Source organism: Protopterus annectens, chromosome 1.part0, assembly GCF_019279795.1.
Source record: "Protopterus annectens isolate FY-2018-M chromosome 1.part0, PAN1.0, whole genome shotgun sequence".
Classification (NCBI taxonomy): domain Eukaryota; kingdom Metazoa; phylum Chordata; order Ceratodontiformes; family Protopteridae; genus Protopterus; species Protopterus annectens.
The window spans coordinates 139,400,583-139,423,817 of NC_056725.1; positions in this window are offsets into that span (position 1 = coordinate 139,400,583).

The window sequence follows — 23,235 nt, forward strand, 5'->3', positions numbered from 1 at the left end:
TGTTCTATCCACATGTTTTTCTGTTTTTGGCAAGACCCTGGTATTTTAGAGAAGCAGGCATTGGTTGTATTTTTCGAAACGTGATACAATTCAGTTGAAGGATACTTATTGTAACTCTATAATTTAAGTGGCATTATTTTGACTATGCAGGTATAGATCCCTCATACCTGCATAGCATTGTAATGAATAGAAAGTTATATTCACAGATTTCTTCGAAGATTTAGTATTTGGAGCGTTTATGAATGCTTCTGTTTACTTATGGATACTACATCATTTAGAACAGCGCCACCTGTTATTGGTCTTGAGAATTAAAGGAAAATGGAAGAGTAATACTTACTTTGCTCACATTACCATCAATAACATAATATACATCTAATTAAAATGAAGGACTGGAACATCTAATTTACATACTCAATAAAGGCGGGAAACAGAAGCATAGAGTTGATTACATGCAAATTAATCTTGAGATAACAAGATAGGATTGGATGTTGCCTTTGCTTGAAAGAGATTGGAAGGTGAACAGTTAGCATTGCTGTTCTATCCACACGCTTCCCTGTTTTTGGCAAGACGTTGGTATTTTAGAGATAACATCTGAAGCAGGCATTGGTTGTATATTTCGAAATGTGATATAATTTAGTTGAAGGATACTTATTGTAATTCCATAATTTTAAGCGGCATTATTTTGATTATGCAGGTAAAGATCCATCATACCTGCATAGCATTGTAATGAATAGAAAGTTATATTCACAAATTTCTTCAAAGATTTAATATTTGGAGTGTTTATGAATGCTTCTATTTACTTTGGATACTACATCATTGAGAGCAGCGCCACCTGCTATTGGTCTTGAAAATTAAAGGAAAATGGAAGAGTAATACTCACTTTGCTCACATTATCATCAATAATATAATATACATCCAATTAAAATGAAGGACTGGAACATCTTATTTACATACTCAATAAAGGCGGGAAACAGAAGCATAGAGCTGATTGTATGCAAATTAATCCTGAGATACCAATATAGGATTGGATGTTGCTAAGTATTCACCAATGGTGATTGATCAAATAGTATAGATTTTCATATATAAAGGGAAATGGAAGTCCCTAGTGTCTTATACGATCTGAGGAAGACAACAGTCGAAAGCGCTTATCGGATATCTTCAAGGGACAGTTTTGAGCTTTTTTATTTTTCATTTTATTTTCAAGTCGAAGTTTTATTCGTATTAAAGGACTACATTTTAATTGGAACACTTGTGGATTTCGTTGTTTGGCCATCCTTGGGTGGATTTTCTGTCTTTTTTCTGCTAATATTGACTGTTTTTGTGACAGACCACCTTTAGGTTTTGGGAGTTATTTATTCATTTGTATTTTAGGGTTGGGGTTAGGTAACAGAATAGATGTAATGTTCTTGGGTCATATCGAATGCTTAATTTATCTGATACCTAATTGTCAAACCCTAATCGTTTAACAACCTATTCACCGAATGACTTATTCATCAAACTGAAAATCATCAAAATGTTTTAGTTGACCAACACTATGAAAGATAAACTTTTTTTCTATTTTAGCAGGGGGGTTGCACACCCATGCACTGACCACACCCCCTGCAAATTAAATATACCAGCTTCAAGATCATACTACAATGAGGTAATGGGTAAATCATGGCCAGTTGGCATGTCAATCACACAATGTTTTTTTCAGGATGGCCAAGTAAAATCTTTCAGTGATTTCCAGTTTGATGATTAGGTCATTCAGTGAATAGGTAGTTCGGCAATTAGGGTTCGATGATTAGGTGTTTGATAAATTAAGCATTAGACAATAAGACATGTGCCAGTGTTCGTAGCATGTGTTTGTGCATGTCTGTGCATCCAATTTTGTCTTTTGTAGTCCCCTCCTGCCCAACTTAGTAATGGATGTTAAGCCTAACTAACCCTAACAATTTCTACATTACCTCTGAATGCACTGGTAACAGAGATAGTAGGGAAAGTTCATATACATGGCAACAGGCCCTTTTTAATTGATTAAAAAGTTGCGGTGAGAATATAAAGTAATGTCAAGGCATATCTGGTTTACAGCTCTGGTGGCATTGCTTGTCACTGCAAACTAGCTGTCTATGTGCAACTGGGTATTGGTAAAATTTCAAGGGTGTTTTACAGGAAAAAAATGTCAACTGAAGGTATCTGTGTTTATACAGGATGCTGCCAAACACTTGAGGGGAAACTAATAGGTAGATCCTGATGATTTATGGATGAAGTATTAGGTTAGTGAACAGCTAATCAAGCAGTACTTACTGAAGAGAAACAGTTAGCTTTGTCAAGAATGATGAAAAGGGGGGGGGTGTAGCCAAGATGTCAGAGTGAGTGCAGTAGTTTTTTGTTGCTCTGTTCATGAGATTTATTTCTGACAGGAATTAATTAAATGGTAGGAGACACACATACTGAAAAATGTGGGTCTTGTAAACAATGCTCTGCTATCAATGAAGCAGTAGGAATTAGATTGGAGGATATCAATAAAACATATGTGGTTTTTAAAAAGGGAAATTGTAATAGCAAAAATATAGTTTACTTAGCTAGGTGTATGTCTTGTACAGCTTTTTATATAGGAAAAACAGAAAGACAGCTTAGGAAGTGTATCTATGAGCATTTATATAAGATCAAAGTTAAGGATATGAAAAATGCTATGTTTAGGCATATTAGTAAGTATGGAGAGACACATAAATTTAAATTTGCGATAATTGATCAAGTACATATATCCCCTCGGGGGGGGGGGGGATTATAAAGCACAGTTAAGCAAGAGGGAAAGTATATGGCAAATGATAACAAATGCAACAAAATTTCCTGGTATAAATGAATATATTTCTATCAAACCAGTACTGCAACTTTTATAGCTTTGGCTATAACTTAAAATGTCAAGGATTTTAAATTATATTATGTTATTTTAATATACTTTTAATGATGTTTACAGTCTGGAGTTTTAAACTTGTTATAGTGTATAATTCTATGATGTATTTGTATATTTATACATTTTTATGCATTGGCACTTTAAAATAGGATATTTGGCTGCTCATCAGCATTTCTGGCACCAAAAAGTTTTTAAATATGCAAATGGATGTTTGGACTAGTGTTCTGAAGAAGTGTGTATTTTACAGATGAAAGCACTTAACCAATTGTCACAGTAGTGTGTATAATATGAATAAATTTTCTTTTACTTGCCCGGTTCCAGTTTCACTCATACTGTTTACCTAGCAGAGACAGCGTTTTGTCTCATTATTGTATTTTCTGCAGTTGTGTTTTGTTTATTGGTTTGGATTAATAGTAGCGGCTATGGACAATGCCAGAGAAGTGACAGAGACATTATCAGACAAGGATGAGATGGGACGTATCAAAATGGAATTGGATATGCTCAGGGACAACGTATCTCATTTAACGGATGTAGTTGGCCAACTTCAAAAAACTTTTATCAATTGGAAGTCAGACAATGGGATTATGGACAAGCATTCATCGCTCCAAGCCAGTCGAGGCTCTAATTCTATAGATATGCCCAATGGACAGGGTAAACCTAGCAGTCTGGCCAAGAGTGCGAACGTTTCTAAAACTCCAATGGAACCTTTACATGTTCAGTAGTCATTCAAACGAACATGATTTAACCTTTGATTTTTCTTTGTTCCAAGTCGAGGAGGATCTTGAGCGTTTGGGAGCTCGTCCAAAGCGGCAGTTACCAGTGAAAACATATGCCGCAACAGCTAAACATAAAAACAAACCAGACTATAATAAAGGTACTGTTTTAAATACCTCTAGCCCTAGAGGCTTACAGGTTGCAGGTTCTGCACAACATCACAATACCGGCAATTCTAACAAATTGGACAATTTTTTAACTAATGAATATGATTTTACTGTTACTACAAAGTATTATGAGTCTGATATGCATAATATGGAAGCACATAATAACAAAGGCACAGTGAAAGATATGATATATAATTTGGGCAAATTATTATTAACAGTCAAAAGTATCAAAATTGATAATGCATATTTGAGAAAATGCATTTCTTTAGGAATAGTCCCTATGGAATTAAGATTTTTCAAAATGCCTATGGGTGTGGGTTTGAACCATGATACTAAAATAGAATTTAATAATGTATTTAATAGTTTTGGTATTAGTTATATGAAATTAATCATTAAGAAAAATGATGAGAAATTAAGTTGTTTAATTAATGAGATTGATAAATTAAATAATGTTATTGTCACAGATTTGTTGTTTCCACAATGGAAAAATTTATATGAAAAACAGTATAAAATAGCAGATAGTAGGGCCGGAAAGATTTTTGATAGAAAATATAGAAAGATACAATGTGATATCGAACAATATCAGGAGAATAGAGCTTATTTATGGAAAAAGGAACATGAACATTCATATAGAATAGAAACCAATGAAAATAGAGTAGATTATAGACAGACTGGTATGAATTTTCAGGGGGGGTGGTATTTTACCCCACAACAGAAAATGAATTACCAGACGAGAAACCAGTATGGCAGATGATCGAACCCAGTTGTCATTCACCTAATGTTGGATTATTACAGAAGGAGTTAAATGATATAGTCCCTATAGACATTGATAGCAATATCAATTTGTCCAACATAAGTGATCAAAGACAGAATGTAGTTGTATGCAATGATTTAAAAATATTCAACTACACTACTTTAGATATAAAGGAAGAACATTTTCCCTTTTTCGAAAGGGTATGAAATATATACCGATAGCGAAATTTAATTTAGCAGATGCTATCACTGAAACCAAATTGTTTTGTCGTAGAATAAATTTAGCTATCTTATATCAAAATAAAAATAAAAAAGTGTTGTCAAATGAAATGAAGAAGAAAAGTATGTATAACCCCCCAGCACATAAAGGAAGGAGGAAGCTACTACATGATAGATCAAAATCCCAAAAAGGGAAGGCATCTCTGATCAGTATTAGCAAAAAACTACGGGCACTCATAAAATCGTCTAAGGCCAGCTTCGAGAGAAAAATTGCACAGGACACTAAGGATAATCACAAGGCTTTCTTTAGTTATGTTAGGAACCTGGGTGGGAATTCCCAGATATGCTCAGAATTAGTCCAAAATGACAAAAAATACACCGAACCCACAGACATTGCCAACATCCTAGCTGACAGGTTCAGTGCAAACCTCTCCCCCCCTCCCCACCAAAAGGGCAAATATCTATCCCAGCAGAGTGTTGCCCCCCTGACATCTCAGATGCTCAGGTAAGAGCCGCTCTCTCCAAAGCAAAAAACACAGCATCAATGGGACAAGACGGTGTGCCAGGCTGTGTCCTACATGAACTCCAAGAAGAGCTAAACCCAAACATAAAACTACTGTTCAATCTCAGCCTTACTACAGGATATGTACCCAAAGAGTGGCGTACAGCAACAGTGGTCCCTCTCCACAAAGGTGGTGCCTCAACGGATACTGGAAACTATCGCCTCATAAGCCTGACTAGCTTGGTCTGCAAAGCTATGGAAAGGATCATCATGGACCTCATAAATAAAGATATTGGGGACCTGCAGACACTGGATCCTACCCAGTTCGGTTTTGTTAAGGGCAGATCCTGCCTCTTAAACCTGGTCAATTTGTTTGAAACAGTCACCAAGGCCATTGACAAGGGGAAGGTGGTCCACACAGCCTACCTGGACCTCGCAAAAGCCTTCGATACAATACCCCACTCGGGCATTATAGATAAGCTCACCAGCTTAAATATAAACCCCTATGTCACTAGATGGGTTGCAAACTGGCTCAAGGACAGAACCCACATGGTTAGAATTGCTGGAGCCATGTCAGACTCCAAACCAGTTACAAGTGGCATCCCACAAGGCTCAGTCCTGGGACCTCTCTTGTTCGGTATATATTTCTCAGAGGTAAAGGCCAACACGGAAGGACTGTGACTGACCAAGTTCACAGATGACTGCAAACTGGGCGCCATAATCGACTCTCCAGCCGACACAAGCATCCTCCAAAAGGGCCTCATAGAAACAGACAACTGGTGCCAGAGCCATGACCTCAAGCTAAATGCCAAAAAGTGTATAGTCATCCCCTTTGGTAAAAACAAAGTGCCCACAAATTACCACATAGGTGGTAATCCATTAAGTACAGAAGAAGTAATTAGGGACCTGGGGACCCAAGTTGATAGCAATCTCTCATTTGACAACCACGTGGCCAAAGTGGTTAGAAAAACATTTTATATAGCCCACCTAATCATGAAGGGATTCACATCTAGATCAGGGGAGGTCATCGTGCCTCTTTACTCATCCCTCATCAGGCCCATAATTGAGTACAATGCCCCTTTTGGGATGTACCTTACCAGACACCTGCAGCAACTGGAAAGACCCCAAACGTACCTCACCAAGAGGATCAAAGGGCTCAAACAGATGCCATATGTTGCCCGGTTAAAGAAACTCCAGCTCTACTTAGTGGCATACCGCCTGCTCAGAGGCGATCTGTGCCTGACGTATAAAGCCATGTCCAACCCGGAATTAATGGACATGCTGCACCTCAGAAAATCCAAATCCCATCGAGCTACATGCTCGAGAGACTTGAACCTCAGCACTGAAATAAATAGGACATGCTGGAGGGACAGATTCATAACCCAGAGGCTCCCTTCACTCTGGAATAAAATCCCAGTCCAGGTTAGGCAGAGTCCCTCATTGACTCTCTTCAAGAGGAATCTTGATGAGTGGATGGGAGATTGTAGGTTTACCCAAGGTATCACTTCTGTGTCACTGTTAGACAGAGGCACAGTATACTAATCTCAAAAAAGGGCATAGCAAAATTAATTTAAAATGGGTGGCGAAAGCCAAACACACTCTGGCTAGGCTTATAAATGCCCTAGGGCAGATAGCCTAGTATGAACCTATGAACCTATAAAAATGTGCAAAATTTTGAGGAACGTACATGTTTGGATATTTATGATTATAACAGGTCAATAAAGTGATGTGGATACACAGATAATTTAAATGATAAAGAGAGAAAATGTCTGGCAGAATTTATAAGGAATAAAGACTTTAAAGTAATGAAGCCAGATAAAGGTGCAGGTATAGCCTTATATAATACTATAGATTATGTTAATAAAGTCCAAAGCATTCTAATTGACTCTGGGAACTATGAGGTTGTCTCCGGCAATGAAATTAATATAGGTTATTATAAAATAGATTTAGCATTAGATGAATATTTAGTAGATAATATAATCACTGTAGATACGTATAATTTTTTGAAAAATGAATATCCTATATTAGCTACAATTGTGGGTATCCCAAAAGTACATAAGGATATCAATAATCCTCCATTCAGATCAATTATATCAGGTAGCAGATCAAAGACATTTAATATAGGAGTAGCCATCAATAGATGGGTTAAACATATTTATGAAAACACCCCACATGTAGTTAAGGACTCATGGATGTTTTTGTCTCAGTTAACTACGGACAGATGGAAAAGTAACCTGGTCTTTGTCACTATTGATGCCATTGATTTGTTCTCTTGTATTCCCAGGGAACAAGGATTAGAGTTATTCTGTGATAGCTTGAGAAAGTTTTCTCATTTAAGCTGGGATTGTATTAATTTAATCACTGATATGATGGGCCTGGTTTTGGAACATAACTATATATATTTTGAGGGTGAGCATTATAAATAAACAAAGGGGGTGGCTATGGGGGCCTCTTGTGCCCCCATTTTTGCCAATTTAGTCATGCTTGAATGGGAAAACCAATACCTATTTAATAGTGATTATTTTAATCATATTACATATTATACAAAGTTTTTGGATGATATGTTTTATTATGGGATGGGCCCACAGAGATCCTTAAAGAGTTTTTAGAATACCTTAATACAACTAGCCACTTTCTCAAGTTCACTTATAATATCAATCACAAAGGTATAGCCTACTTGGATACATACATTAGACATAATGAAACAGGTTTCTAGTCTGAAATATATAGAAAGGAAACTTTTCTAATGGATACCTTGATTACACTAGTAATCATCCTAGACACATCTTAAAGAATATCTATAAAGGTCAATGTATACAAGTGGCAAGAATGACATCAGATTACAATATTATGATTAAAGAGATAAATAATATTAGAACTATGTTTATCAATAGAGATTATCCTTTGCCTTTATTAGATGATATTTCAGCATATGTTATTAAAGAATGGGGCAAAAAATATCCACCCATCCTTGGTAATAAGTTAGGTAATATAATAGGTATGAGAAACAAGGCACAAGAAGAATTTAATAGAGTGTGTGTACTAACATATTCCCTGTTTGTGACTGGTGTTAAAAATATTATAGAAAAGCATTGGAATAACTTAGTTATGGATGATGAATTAAAGGAAGTAGTTGGTAAGAAACCCAGCTTTGTGTTTAAACTGGGTATGAATATTAAGAATTTATTAAACAGAATGGCTAATGACATTATGGTAGGAGACACACATACTAAAAAATGTGGGTCTTGTAAACAATGCTCTGCTATCAATGAAGCAGTAGGAATTAGATTGGATGATATCAATAAAACATATGTGGTTTTTAAAAAGGGAAATTGTAATAGCAAAAATATAGTTTACTTAGCTAGGTGTATGTCTTGTACAGCTTTTTATATAGGAAAAACAGAAAGACAGCTTACGAAGTGTATCTATGAGCATTTATATAATATCAAAGTTAAGGATATGAAAAATGCCATGTTTAGGCATATTAGTAAGTATGGAGAGACACATAAATTTAAATTTGCGATAATTGATCAAGTACATATATCCCCTCGGGGAGGAAATTATAAAGCACAGTTAAGCAAGAGGGGAAGTGTATGGCAAATGATAACAAATGCAACAAAATTTCCTGGTATAAATTAATATATTTCTATCAAACCAGTACTGCAACTTTTATAGCTTCGGCTATAACTTAAAATGTCAAGGATTTTAAATGATATTATGTTATATTAATATCATTTTAATGGTGTTTATAGTCTGGAGTTTTAAACTTGTTATAGTATATAATTCTATGATGTATTTGTATATTTATACAATTTTAATGCATTGGCACTTTAAAATAGGATATTTGGCTGTTCATCAGCATTTTTGGTGCCAAAAAGTTTTTAAATATGCAAATGGATGTTTGGACTAGTGTTCTGAAGAAGTCTGTATTTTACAGATGAAAGCGCTTAACCAATTGTCACAGTAGTGTGTATAATATCAATAAATTTTCTTTTACTTGCCCGGGTCCAGTTTCATTCATACTGTTTGCCTAGCAGAGACAGCGTTTTGTCTCATTATTGTATTTTCTGCAGTTGTGTTTCGTTTATTGGTTTGGAGAAATTAATTAAAACTTTTTTGAAATATCTTGAAAAAACTGCCTATTAATATTCCTTTCACTATTGTGGATTATCAGAAGAAGAAAAAATAATAATCTTCAGTGAAATTCTTCACAAAAATCCTGTCAGAACATCAATTGCTGCATACAGATACCTGAAATATGAGTCATTCAAAGTCATCTGCTCCAGATAGTTCTATGAAGAAAGAACTACAGACTATAATTACAAGTATACAATATCTCTCTACAAAAATGGAGAACATAGAAAACATCATGGAAAACATGAAAAAAGAAAGTAAAAAACAAATTCAAGAATTAAAGGAAATTATTTCAAAGCACTCAGATCAAATAACCAGTATAGAAGAATCTCTAAATGAAATAGACGGGAAAGAGATGGAGAATGACAATCAAATACATTTCCTTTTGAAGCAAAATAGTTCACTATTAGAAAAGGTGGATGATCTAGAATCAAGGTCAAGAAGAAATAATATTAGAATTTATGGAGTTCCTGAAAAGACAGAAGGGAATAACATGATTCTTTTCCTGAATAACTGGTTACCTAAAATACCAAACCTGCCAGAGTCATTTTCTTATGGAATCGAAAGGGCGCATAGATCTTTGTCAAACCCTTCTATATCTAAAAACTTAACTTCAACAAGCTCTATCATAGTTAAGTTTTTATCAACCCAGGATAAAGATTTGGTGTTAAAGACTGCCTGGTTGATGGGTCCTATTCAGGAAAATGGAAAAGTCATTAGATTTGATAATGATTATACATCTGAGACAATAGCAAAGAGAAAAACCTGTGTTCCTCTCATTAAAGATCTAAAAAAAGCCGAAATAAAAGCTCAAATACTCTTCCCTGCTAGATTGAAAATCACACTTCCAGTTGGTCAGAAAATCTTTAATAACATCGAAGAGGCAACAGAATTTGTCAAAAAACATAACCTACTAGACACAATTGAAGATATGGAATTCTCTACCCCAAGCCTAAAGAGACAAGCTACAAATGGCAAAACAACAGCAAATGATAAATCAACAAAAAAACTTAAAGGGAAATAAAATACTAACTTCTAATTTCCAGCGGCATTTTTCCTATGGTAATATGTCCAATACTACAAGCTATTAGGTAAGATTTTACATTAACATATTCATAACTAAAAATATTTAATACTTCTTTCTTATTTCTAATAACAATTCTCACTAGTTACTTGTGACGGCTTTCTGACTTCTTCTTTCTTCTTTGTTATGTAACACTATTTCCTTTATAGATTATAGTATAAACAATAATTGAAGGGCTCATAAATTATAAATATTGACAGAGCTTTATAAGATTGCGACTTATATCTAATTTCAATTAATAATGTGTTGAGTATTTCTCGTTTGGGGTTGGATTAGTACTTGGAACAGCTTGTGTGTCTTTATTGCATTGCCTGCCATTTAAAATGGAATTGCGATGTTCCTAGATGTTGAAAGGGGTGCTGCCAGCTTTACACTGCTTATTAGTGACTTTTGTTGCTCTTGGCTTGTTTAATCAACAAGTGTAACATGTTTTTATTATAAATATCCTGTGTAGACCTTTTTGAGCAATGCCGGCACTTTGTAGTCAGTTGTGAAGTGTAATTTTAATGTTATAGTGTAAATAGCATTGTGTTACCCTGCTTAACTTGTTTTTTGTTTTTTACATGCCTTTAATGCTTCTCAAGCATACGACAGTTAAGAAAAGCTTGAAAATACCTGAAAAGCGTTATGTTCACCTTGCAAATGCAATATTTTGTTTGTCAAGCTTCATGAGAAGCAAGTCACGAGCTATGCATTAAATCCTTGTTTTTGAGCCTGGCACTCGCTACAGAAGCATTTAATGATGATGTAATGTCATCTGAGTCCGGTCGCACATAGGAAAAGCAGCGACAGAGGGAAAAAAAACGTAACAAGGAAGTTATTACTGACTGAAGGTTTTGAATGCTTTCAAAGCATTCTTTGGACTATAAGTTTGCTCCTTGGAGTAAAATAATAAAATATTACATGCTTCTTATCTCAGAAACAAGATATTGTTATATACATGTAGTGAACTGTTATAGCTACAGTCTAGTTAATTTGCAAAGTACAATCATTACAGATGGCTTCAGAATGTTTTATTTTTGGCTGGTTTGAATTCAAATTTCACTGATATTGTGATAAGCATGCTCTGTGGTAATGGAATCTATAGATAAACAATTTGGGAAAAATAAATAAATTACAAATAAGGAACTAAATGTGCACAATAAAAACTAACAAATTCCTAATTATAATATTGATACAATAATTAAATAATTGTGTTAATTATTCAAACTAACCCAAATGTATCTACTTAAGAGAGATCGGAAAGTGCTGGCATAAAGAAATTTTACAAGTTGTAGACAGCTAATCAAAGGGTAATGTGAGTGAGATAATATAATAAAAGAGAAGTGGGTGAACATACTACTCTTTGATGTTTTGACATGCAAACAAGTAAACATGCTTATTGCGAAAATATCATACTAGATATCAACATATAGTCAATAGCTAACATAAGTGCTGTATGTTTATGTACTTATTAAACAGAAGGGATATTAATAACAGTGTAAGCTTGGAATGAATGCATTTCTGAAATATTAAAGCTTAAAAGCAATGGTAATATTACACTGATAGAGCAATAATGAAATAAATGAGATAAAATAATGATTACAAACTACATTCAATATACTTGAAACACCAAACATCATAACAGTATAAAGAGTCATCCACAAATGATAGACAGTTAAAAAGAGAATGGGATGGGGAAAATATGGAAATGCGGACAGGATGAGCATACAGTTATGTTTATGTTATATGTTGATATATAAACAAGTAAAAACTTGTTTTATCGAGATGTCATGCATAGATGTCATCATATAATTAGCAGCTTTCATAGGTAATGTTGTTTTACGTACTTGCTAAACTGAATAGATAGTAATTCTAATGTAAATTTGGAACAAATGCACCTCTGAAGTATTAAGGTTTGAAAGCAATAGCAGTAGTAGACTAATGAAACAGCAGGGGATAAATGAGATAAAAGATGGTTGTAAAATATGCTTATTACACTAAATATATTTGAAATTTCAAATATCATAACAACATAACATGGAATGCTCATTACATTTGCTTAAATAATTTACATATAGAATATAAATAACATATACAAACAATAGTTGAGAGGATGGTGAGTAAGAAAGTAAATAAAAATAAAGGTTACTAAACATCAAATTTAGGAACATATTAACATGAAACATTAGCTAAATAAAATAATAGCTTTATTTCCTTTAGCTTAATGAGAATTTTGAGCCTTTAGACTGCTTATCAAATTATATCTATGTATGTTGATTTATGAGAGCAGAACCTTATTAATATAATGCAGAAACAAATGTTAAATATAAATATTTACTACATAACTAGCCATTGTTTGCAACTTATAAACATTTTATAATTTGTTATGTGTTTCAAGATATTTTGGCACTTTAAATGCCAATATAGGGTATTGTTAATATTGAACATGAATATCTATATACTTAATTATTAAGTGCAGAAGCAACAATGTAAAGGTTGACTGGTTGTTGGGATGTTTGTGGTGGTGGCTAAGATGATGTTATCATCAAGCCAGGAATTTAGATTTCCATGTTTTGTTTTGTATATAGTTATATATGTTAAAAATTTTTTATTCAGTTCCATTTATCTGCTCATAAGTAAATTCAATGGAAGTATTTGTACTATTTTGAATGTTCTCTTATAAGTGTATGTCTTTAAATGTCAATGGCCTTAATAATCCTTTCAAAAGAGGAAGTATAGTTAAATACTTGAAACTGAATAAAGTAGATATAGGGTTTTTACAGGAAACACACATTGTTAATAAGGACTTAGACAGATTATCTTTTAATGGTTATATGATTCTTGCAGAGTCTCATTATCCAACTAAGAGAAGAGGCACAATGGTACTATGGAGAAAAACATTACCAATACCTAAAATCATTGATACCTATGCAAATAAGAATGGCATGCTATTCTTAGTAGTTTTAGAGATAAACAAAAGATATGTAACATTAGTAAACTCTTACTGGATACCTGGTTTTGGAGCAATTACAGCAAATAAACAGCTGGAGTTAATAATTTCTAAATCCAAAGGTGAAATAATACATGCTGGAGACTTTAATTGTCTCCTTTCTGATAAAGATACTACAAAAAAAGATAATTTTAAAACATCTTCTGCAGCAAAAAAGTTAAAGAATTTCATTAATATATTAGATCTTGTAGATATTTATGCTCTAAAAGAAGCTCACTCATTAGAATACACTCACTATTCATATAGGTATGGTACACAAACAACAATTGATAAAGTACTAGTTACAAATAATATATTTTACAAGATTCAAAAAGTCTTAATTATCTCGTGCCCATTGTCAGACCATAATGCCTTATTTTTTAAACTTAATATCATGCCTAAAGACTTAATAACTTGGCAAAGATTACCTGTCTATATAACTACATTAAAGGGATTTAAAGAGAGGCTCTTTAATGAAATAAAACTTTTTCGTGATATTAATAATAATAATAATGAGACTTCAAAGGTCAAACTCTGGGATTCACTAAAATCTTACTTATATGGTAAGATCAAAAATTGGTATCTAATCAAAAGAAAACAATGGGAAAATGAACTAACACAACTACAAATAAATATAGATAAAATAAGGAAATGTTTAAGTACCAAAGACAAAAGAACAAATTCTGAGCTAAAAACATTAAACGATAGATACGCAGAAATTCTAAATCACAAAGAGACAATAAATCTAGAAAAATTAAGAATTCAATCCTATTCAGTGAACCCCAAACACATACACAGATTGGCAGTCAAAGCAAAACATCTAGCTGGCCTTAACCATATAAAAGAAATAATTGACAATAAAGGAATTAAGATAAAACATGTTACGGAGCACAAAGAAATTTTGGAAGTCTTTAGAGTATATTACGAGAGGTTAAACAATACAAATGTTGATTCAGTAAACAGTGCACTTACAAATAATTTTCTGAAAGAAAATATTAACAAAAAAGTAACAAAAGAACAAAATACTAATTTGTTTAAGCCAATAACATTAAAAGAAATTAAAGAATGTATTCTAAACCTTAAAAGCAATAAGGCACCTGGATTAGATGGAATTATTGGAGAGCTATACAAGTTGTTCCTAGAAGATACTTTAAAGATTTTGTAGGTAACTTATGAAGAATTTAGAAAAAATAAAAGCATTTTTCCAAAATGGAAATATGCTATTATATCTCCCATTCTAAAACAAGACAAAGATCCTAAGCTAGTGACATCATATCGACCTATATCTCTACTAAATGTAGATTATAAAATCTACACCTCAATACTTACTAAAAGATTAAAGCAATTCATTCTGAGAATAATAGAAAATGATCAAGCAGGTTTTATTTTGAACACAAAAGTTCAAGACAATGTCATTAGGCTTTTAACCCTGATAGATGTTGCAAATAAAAAAAAAGAACTATCAATAATTAGTTTAGATATTAAAAAAGCATTTGACACTCTACCTTGGACATATTTATTTAAAGTATTAGAAACTTTTAATTTCTCCATTGATTTCATAGAACTAATAAATACCTTATACAAAATTCTGTGTCATATATTAAAATAGGGGCATTCTTATCTAACAAAATTCAAATATTAAAAGGAACAAAACAAGGCTGCCCATTATCAACTCTGTTATTTGCATTATCAGTAGAGCTATTTGCAAACTACATAAGAAAAAATGATAACATAAACAGTTTCATTCTTAATTCAAATTATTCTTCAAAAGTACATAGGTAATTTAAATTCTTCAATAAGGCATATTGCAGATGCTATAGAACTTTTTGAGAAATGTTTTGGCCTAAAGTTCAATAATAATAAATCTGAAACATTATTAATAAATAGCAAAGTAAGTTCAGAATGGAGAAAATATAATAACTTTAACTGGGGAAATGAGTCTATTAAATATCTAGGTGTGTATATAAAGCCTAGTTGGAAAGAAATGATACAAGTTAAGAAATCTATTGGATAAAGTCAAAGAATATATAGACAAGTGGAATAAAATGTTCTTTACTTTTGAAGAAAAACTAATACTAATAAAGATGTGTATTCTTCCTAAAGTTTTGTATTTGTTTCAATCTATAATTATTAGCCCTCCAAAAAAATAATAAAACAATTAAATTCACTTTTAATTAAGTTTTTATGGTACCCACAAAACCTAGAATAAAATATGATTGGCACAATAGAGATTGGGCAAAAGGTGGAATCACATTCCCGAATTTAGAACTATATGCTGATTTGGTTACAATTCATATCATAAGTAAGTGGTTAAGTAATAAGTATACATCAAATTGGAAAGATTTGCATACAAACATTTTATTATCTAATATAGATCAAAAAATAAACAATTACTTTTTTACTGAAAATAATAAACTGTTTTTAACAGTGAAATATCCAGTACATAAAGAAAGCAAAAATGAGAAGCTACCATATTGCATTAGTTATATACTAAACAATTTTAAGAAAATTATAAACACACATTGCATAACAAGACATTTCTCAATATTAATGTTCCCAATAGCGTTCACAAACAATTGCTTAGATTCTTTCAATATAAACAAAATAACAGAAATGAAAGGCAATGGGTTAAATTACTGGCACCAATTCCTTAGTATAAATAATATTCTTGACACTACAAGTCTCTTAGCAAGCTACAACGTAAATCAAGATAATTGGTTAAATATTCAAATCTTCAGAGAATATCTAATAAAGGAATTTAAAACAAGTCATGTGTCATATACTTCACCTCAGCCTAAAATAATTTTACTTTTGTGTGAATTAAATTCTTTACAATTTAGCATGGGGTTTTCTTTATCTAAGATCTATAAGACATTGAGGGCTGACTTAAAACAGCATGATGGTTCTCTATGGAGTTTTATAGAAAATGCTAACAAATTTAACTTCTCTAATAATGACAAATTATTAACACTCAGGTCGATAAATCATACAATATCATCTTTATATTAGAAAATATTTACATGGAAATTTATACACAGGAGTTATTTTACTCCACAGAAAATTGCAAAAATATTGAATAAAACTAGTCATAATTGTTGGAGATGTGATGAGAGTCTCTGTGCAGATTGGATACATATGTGACTTGAATGTAAAATGATTGTTCCTTTTTGGCTGAAATTTAGAGATTTTACAAAGGCATTGTGGACAGACAAATGCATAATTACAGAAACACTTTTATTACTCAATGCCCCAATGCCATATTGTATACGGAAGTCACAAATACATCTTTTATGGTCCATCTTGGCAATAGCAAGGAAAGTTATTACTTCAAATTGGAAAAGTAAAGTGACTGTCTCTTTTACTAAGTTTATACTATTGGCCAAGACAGTATGTAACAGAGAACTTGAAACTCTTAACTATAGAACAACAAGAATGACCCACAGAAAGTTATCTTGATTGAAATTTAAAAAAATATTAGACAAAATGTAATATGTTGAACAAAGCTGTTTTAGTTATGAGCATTTTGTACATAATTGTACATAGTTGAGTATTTAATGTCATGTTAATGAATAATTATCTGTATAATATAATAATTTCTTGATCTATGAAAACCAATAAAACAGTTTTATATATAAAAAAAAGAATGATGAAAAAAGGAATTAATTTGATTGGTTACTGCCTGGCTATTACTAGTGCTGGTCTCACCACACCTTCATGCTGCTGGGATACAAAGCTCCTTTTCTTCTTCTCTCACCAGAAGCAAAACAGTAGCACCAATCACAATGTAAGAAGTAGGCTACAGGCTCTTTGGTGATCAACAGACTTACCCCAGATGATGCAGGGGGCTGTACACTTGTAGCAATTTCCTGGTAGATGCCTTGAAGAGCAACCAGACCAATCAGGAAAGTCCAACACAAACACTCACTGTCCAGTCAGAAATGGTCAGAAATCAATACAATAAGCTTCTTCTCTGACCAGGAGCAAAATACAACTGCAAATTCCAAGCTGGCACCTATGAAGCAGGTATCAGGCTGGGAGGGTAGGAGGATGTAATTTTTGTGTGAATCACAGGAGACATAGCTCTGGTCTCTTTCTTTGTTTAAATATGCAATTAAAGGCAGAACACAAGTAAAACAGTGTAAAGAAAATAAAGCTCAACATACAAAACAGAAGAAGGCAATAAAGCAATAAAAAATACAAGAAAGCAAAAACAAACTAACCTTTCCCTCACAGCAGTTTATGGCAGAGTCTGAATGAGCTTTTCCAGTAAAGCCTTGAAATGTTTAATTTTACCCCTTAAACAGAAGGTTTAGTTCCCAGCTCCACCCTCAGTTCACAGATAATTTCAATTAACCTGTTTTATTTTCTGTGCGACTCACAGGAGACACAGCTGTGTTCTCTTTCCTAGTTTAAAAACATGCAATACACAAATGATGAAACATTTAGATATTTTCAAGGTTTCAGCGCTGGGGTAGGAGTGTTTGTGCAAGTGTAGGTAAGTTAGGGTTAGAGTAGGTTTAAGTGAGGGTATAGTAGTTCTTGTGCAAGCTGTGTTTAAGTTGTGCATATATGCGTGTGTCTGAGCTGTCTTGATTAGTGGTAGTATTACAAAAAAGGATTTTTGAATAGTAAGATGATGTGTTAGTGTTAGGGACAGGGTTAGGGTTAGTGCTAGTAGGTATTAGTAAGGTGGTGCATATGGGCTGAATAATATATCACTGTAACATGGGGAAAGTTCCCCACATAGTATTAACCTCCATTCAATGTGAGATTGGTCAAATGTGCATTCCTGTGCTCCTGATCCACAGATTGATGTCTTACTACTGTAGAAAAAGCAAGGTATAAGTCATTTTCATCTATATTCCATATGGCTTTTGTAACTGCTAAGTTTCCATCCTGTAATCCATGTTGTTTAGGTTGTTTCTTGCAGGTAAAATCTTTGGCCATTGTATGTGGTGAGGACTTCAGTGTGTCTGATATCAGTGTAAAATGTCACAATGTCATGTTTCAGAACCCTTACTATCACTGCAATTTACATATTGTTTAAAAATATTCCTTAGTTGTCATAAATGATAAAGGTCATATGATCATCAAACCATTCTGCTTGTGTGTGTGTGTGTGTGTGTGTGTGTGTGTGTGTGTGTGTGTGTGTGTGTGTGTGTATATGCACGTGTGTATGTATGCATGTCTATTGTGAGCAACACATTGCCACACCAGTAGGTGGTACTTCAAGTGCCAAATAGCATGTACACTTACTTGGCAAACACTAGGGGTAGTGTACACACAGACACACAGACACTGCATACCTGCATTGTTACCAGCTAAACATGTAGTTCAGTACTTAATGATCCTGGATGATATGCAAATTGAACGTTCACTGGTCATTCATGTGATACTGTGAAAGTGCTCCAAGAACAAAGATAAAAGCAGTTCTACTCTTGATAAATGTTTTTAATCTTTCTACCTAGTTACAGTATCGCCATTGAATAGGATAGTGTTTTCACTGTAAGCTACATCTATGAATGGACTGCAGCAAATGTTACATGTTCTTATTGGAGTAAGACACTCTACTTATTCATGATGTCTTGCATTCCTTAAAATCTGTCACTCTATGTCTCACTGAAATCGACTGAATCTACCAAGTTTAATAACAAATATCCTATACAATAAAATCATGTGTTAAAATATATGCAGTTATTAAAGCTCACTTATGTTTCAGCATTCTGTTTTATTCAAGATAAATGACATTTAGCAAGATAGTATGATATTAACATTTTGGGAAGCATGTAGTTTAGACATTGACGTTATTGTTGTATGCTATACTGTCTGGCATGTCACTGAAGTCATATTAGTTGAAGCCAAGTGCATATAAGCCGCAGATTTCAGAAACATCTTCACTGCTCATATAAACTGCCTGCAGTGTGGTGGATCAGTGTATACCATAGTGAGAAAATGTGACTCAGAGACAGCTATGGGCCCACTGAGAAGGTCCCTCTTAAATGCACTTTTCTAGCACTAGTGCTGTCTGACATGATGGTCAAAGTGTTTTCCCTAGCAGTCCATGTGTCACTTGGCAAAGGCAACCCCCTCCTCTCACACTCACGCACACACACACACACACACACACACACACACACACACACACACACACACACACACACACACACACACACATATTGACACTAACACACACCCCACATCTTCACTGAGCTTACCTCCTATGTGACTTCTTCCATTGGAGTGAATGGGTGACCTTCATCTTTTGATGGTGTTCACTTTCTCCTTCAATAGTGGAAATTTAAGCAGCCTATCAAGTCACTGAATCACATTACAGCATAAATTGGGAGTTTCTGCCATTTCTGGGGAAGAATGCATGTCTAATTAACATTTCCACACCAAACACATGGCTAATTAACATTTCCCCACCACAGTCTACCTCATGATAATGCAACTCTGCCAGTGGGACCACCCTCTTTGTTGAGGTGCCCACTATTGAGAATCCTCAGGTGGCAGGGTGGTCTAAGAAATCTTACCACAAACTGGAAATCAGCCATGTTAAACATTTCTGAATACAGGGACTATGTGGTCTCTGCTCCCATTGTTTTCATATTTTCCTCACAGACTTATGCTTGCTATCCATCCCATTACTATATAATCTTAGCTACTACATCCAGCTTCCACTGGAGTGTGGTAATGAAGTAGCTGCATCCATTGTAACTTCCTCCAGGAAGAAGAATCACTCTGGGCTCTCAGTTTTACCACCCCTCCCTTATCACCAAATCCCTGAATCCCAATTGTTGATGTTGCAAGCAGGACCAAAACCTCTGTCAGTGTTTTCCCCTCACTTTTCACCAACACGAAATTTCCCACATTTTTATATTTTTATGCTTATATTGAATGTACTGGCATGAACCAGTGTGAGTTTTTTTTTTTTTTTTGTATCTTAAAAAAACATGAAAACATTGAAGCAGAAAGGGTTTGGTTCTTTGCTGTCTGAACACTTTCTTCTTGTTTTCCACTCCACCACCCATGTTATCACCCACATGACAGCCTCCTGTAGCTGATTAGAAAAATATATGACAGACTGTTATTTACCTTATGACTAAACAGCATTCATTGCTTGCAGCACAAAATGTCTGACAAGTACTTTGTTGCCTTTAACCAACAGCTGACTAATGCAAAGTATCAAACAGTTACTTATCTTTGCAGTAATCAACTTCAGTTGTTGACACAAGAACTGTCTGGGCAGGACTATGTTGCATTTAACCACACCTGTTAACAAGTTAATAATATTGATTTGCATTACACAATAAGATGGTATCACATGATTTTTTTTCAATCCATTTTTACTTTTCAGGAGTTATCAGAAGTGGCTTGATGCACCATTAAGATACATTTTTCAAGAATTCAACTTGACTGGAGCTCCTAATATTTCTTTTAACTCAGTGTTAAGTGGGCTATAAAGCTGATGTGCCTTTTGACCTGAGCTGGATGACAGATGTTGTTTGAGTTAACTGTCTAGCTTTCCTTATACTGAAACTAAAAACAAACAAAACTCTAAACATCCCATAACAAAATATGTACCAGCTACAGAAGCCATTTGACCATTAAATTGCACTATATTAAGACTCGTACATTTTCAGTCATCAGATTAAATGATTTTGGTATAGGCCACCTCACTGCCTTCACATTGTTTTATTTGTGTCTTAGAAATCAAAAGGAAAAAAAGTATGTGTGTTTTTGTTTCCTGTTTCTATTAATCATCTAAACAAATGTTTTGTGCATTTTACTGACAATTATTGCAGCAAGAACCAGCTGTTTAGCAGTTTTATGACCCTGTTATGGATTGAAGCATAGAGAGTTAGGTGTGAACGTGCAAACTTTCATATTCTGCATTAGAAGTCAACTGCATTTTACACTGCAGGTAAAAGTAGTGAGGCCGTGCTTAGGTATAAAAAGCATATTAGCAGCTCACGTGCGCACACGCGCACACACACACACACACACACACACACACACACACACACACACACACACACAAATTACTATTTGAAAATAATTGTTTTCCTCTCTAAATAATGGAAGGTGACACACCAAATAGTATACAAGCTACACTTAGAATGACTGAATTTAATGTCCCAATATGATTTGTGAAAAGCAAGCCATTATGGATAAAAAAATGAACAAGCACAGGAATTTGTCTAGTTCCAACCTAACCACAATGACTGTTGAGGAAAAAATTAAAAAAAAAAGAAAAGAAAGAAACTAGTTTTCTTAAACTTTATTAATGAGCTCTGTCACAATCATTTCCAAAAATCATGAAACCCAGGTAGTGTTCCAAAGTAACAAGCCTTTTATTCATCACAGGCAAACAATCCTGAATAACAAAAAAAATCAGAAATATTTTAATAATGTTAAATGTGCATATTCTTTAATTTTAAACCAGCCTATTTAAGGCAAACAGTATAAAACAAGGCCATAAAAGTGCATTTTAGAACGAGTACTTATCCCCCACACATTACTACTGATTAGATCAAACTAAATCCTAGTTAAGGAAAACACTACATATGTATGTGCAAACTGCATTCCAAAATCAAGTATTAAGAAAAGCATAAAATACACATTAAAAGACTTTTAACTAAAATCGCTTTGGCTACCTAATACAATAAAGCTTTCACCAGTTCTGTTACAAGAACTAAAATCAAGATAAAACATGTAGTTATCTAACCATAAATATAATCTAACTACAACACTATAAAAATACATCTGTGTAATAATATCATCTAGTAAATATCCATCCATATGTATTAGTGTGCATAAAAAACTAAATAACTAACAGCTCAGAAAAAATGGCAGCGCTTTTCAAAAAAAATAAGTCATGACAGTATTCATGTTTACAGCCCCAAAACATGTTTATTCAATGAAAACTAGTAGAAAAAACATAAAAAAACAGTGGTTGAAGTAAACTACTAATATATAAAAGTGTGCAGTTGTGTGTGTGCATGAGTGTGCATGAATGTCCACCAGTATGGTAAATGGGGGAAGCGGCATGAAAAAAAATGTGTGTTTTGAATTTACCGTTTAAATCTGGTGTGATACAATAAATCTAATCAAAGCAGAATTGAGGTTAAAGTAACTAAACATATACACATTCATACACATTGTACATATAATCTTTATTATTATTATTTAGTGTATTTTTAGTACTAAAATATTTCCTCAAAAAATTCCCAAAAAAACTTTATGGATTGTCTGGCAGCTTACGTAAATACAATATACACTTAACAGAGCAATAATAGTTAAGTCATAGTTTTCTGAATGCATTTAATTTCAACTGCCAGCATAATTCTTTTTTCTCCAAAACACCAGTGACACCTCCTTCAAGCTTATTTATCTCCACACAGTCCAGAATGAAACATTTAATCCAGAATGTCTGGGGTGTTCTAATAAGAGTTTGGATAAGGCGCTCCTCTGGCGTTTACATCAGTTGTCAAAAAGATGACCTGATATCCCCCTTTTCTTTTTACTCATAGTCTTACCCACATAAAATGCAAGGCAATCATTGCATGTGGCCCTATATGCAACTTTTTCAGTACTACAGTTACCACCTGCTGAAGATTTCGCCATCTTTTTAAGATACATGCACTCAAATGAGTCGCTATCCATCAAGAATCCATTACGGATTATTATTATCCATTATGGATATTTACTCATCTTTCTTTAAAGTTATCAGGCATGTGATACCTGTTGGAATATGACAAGATCCACAACCAGAAGTGAATGAAAAATATGTTA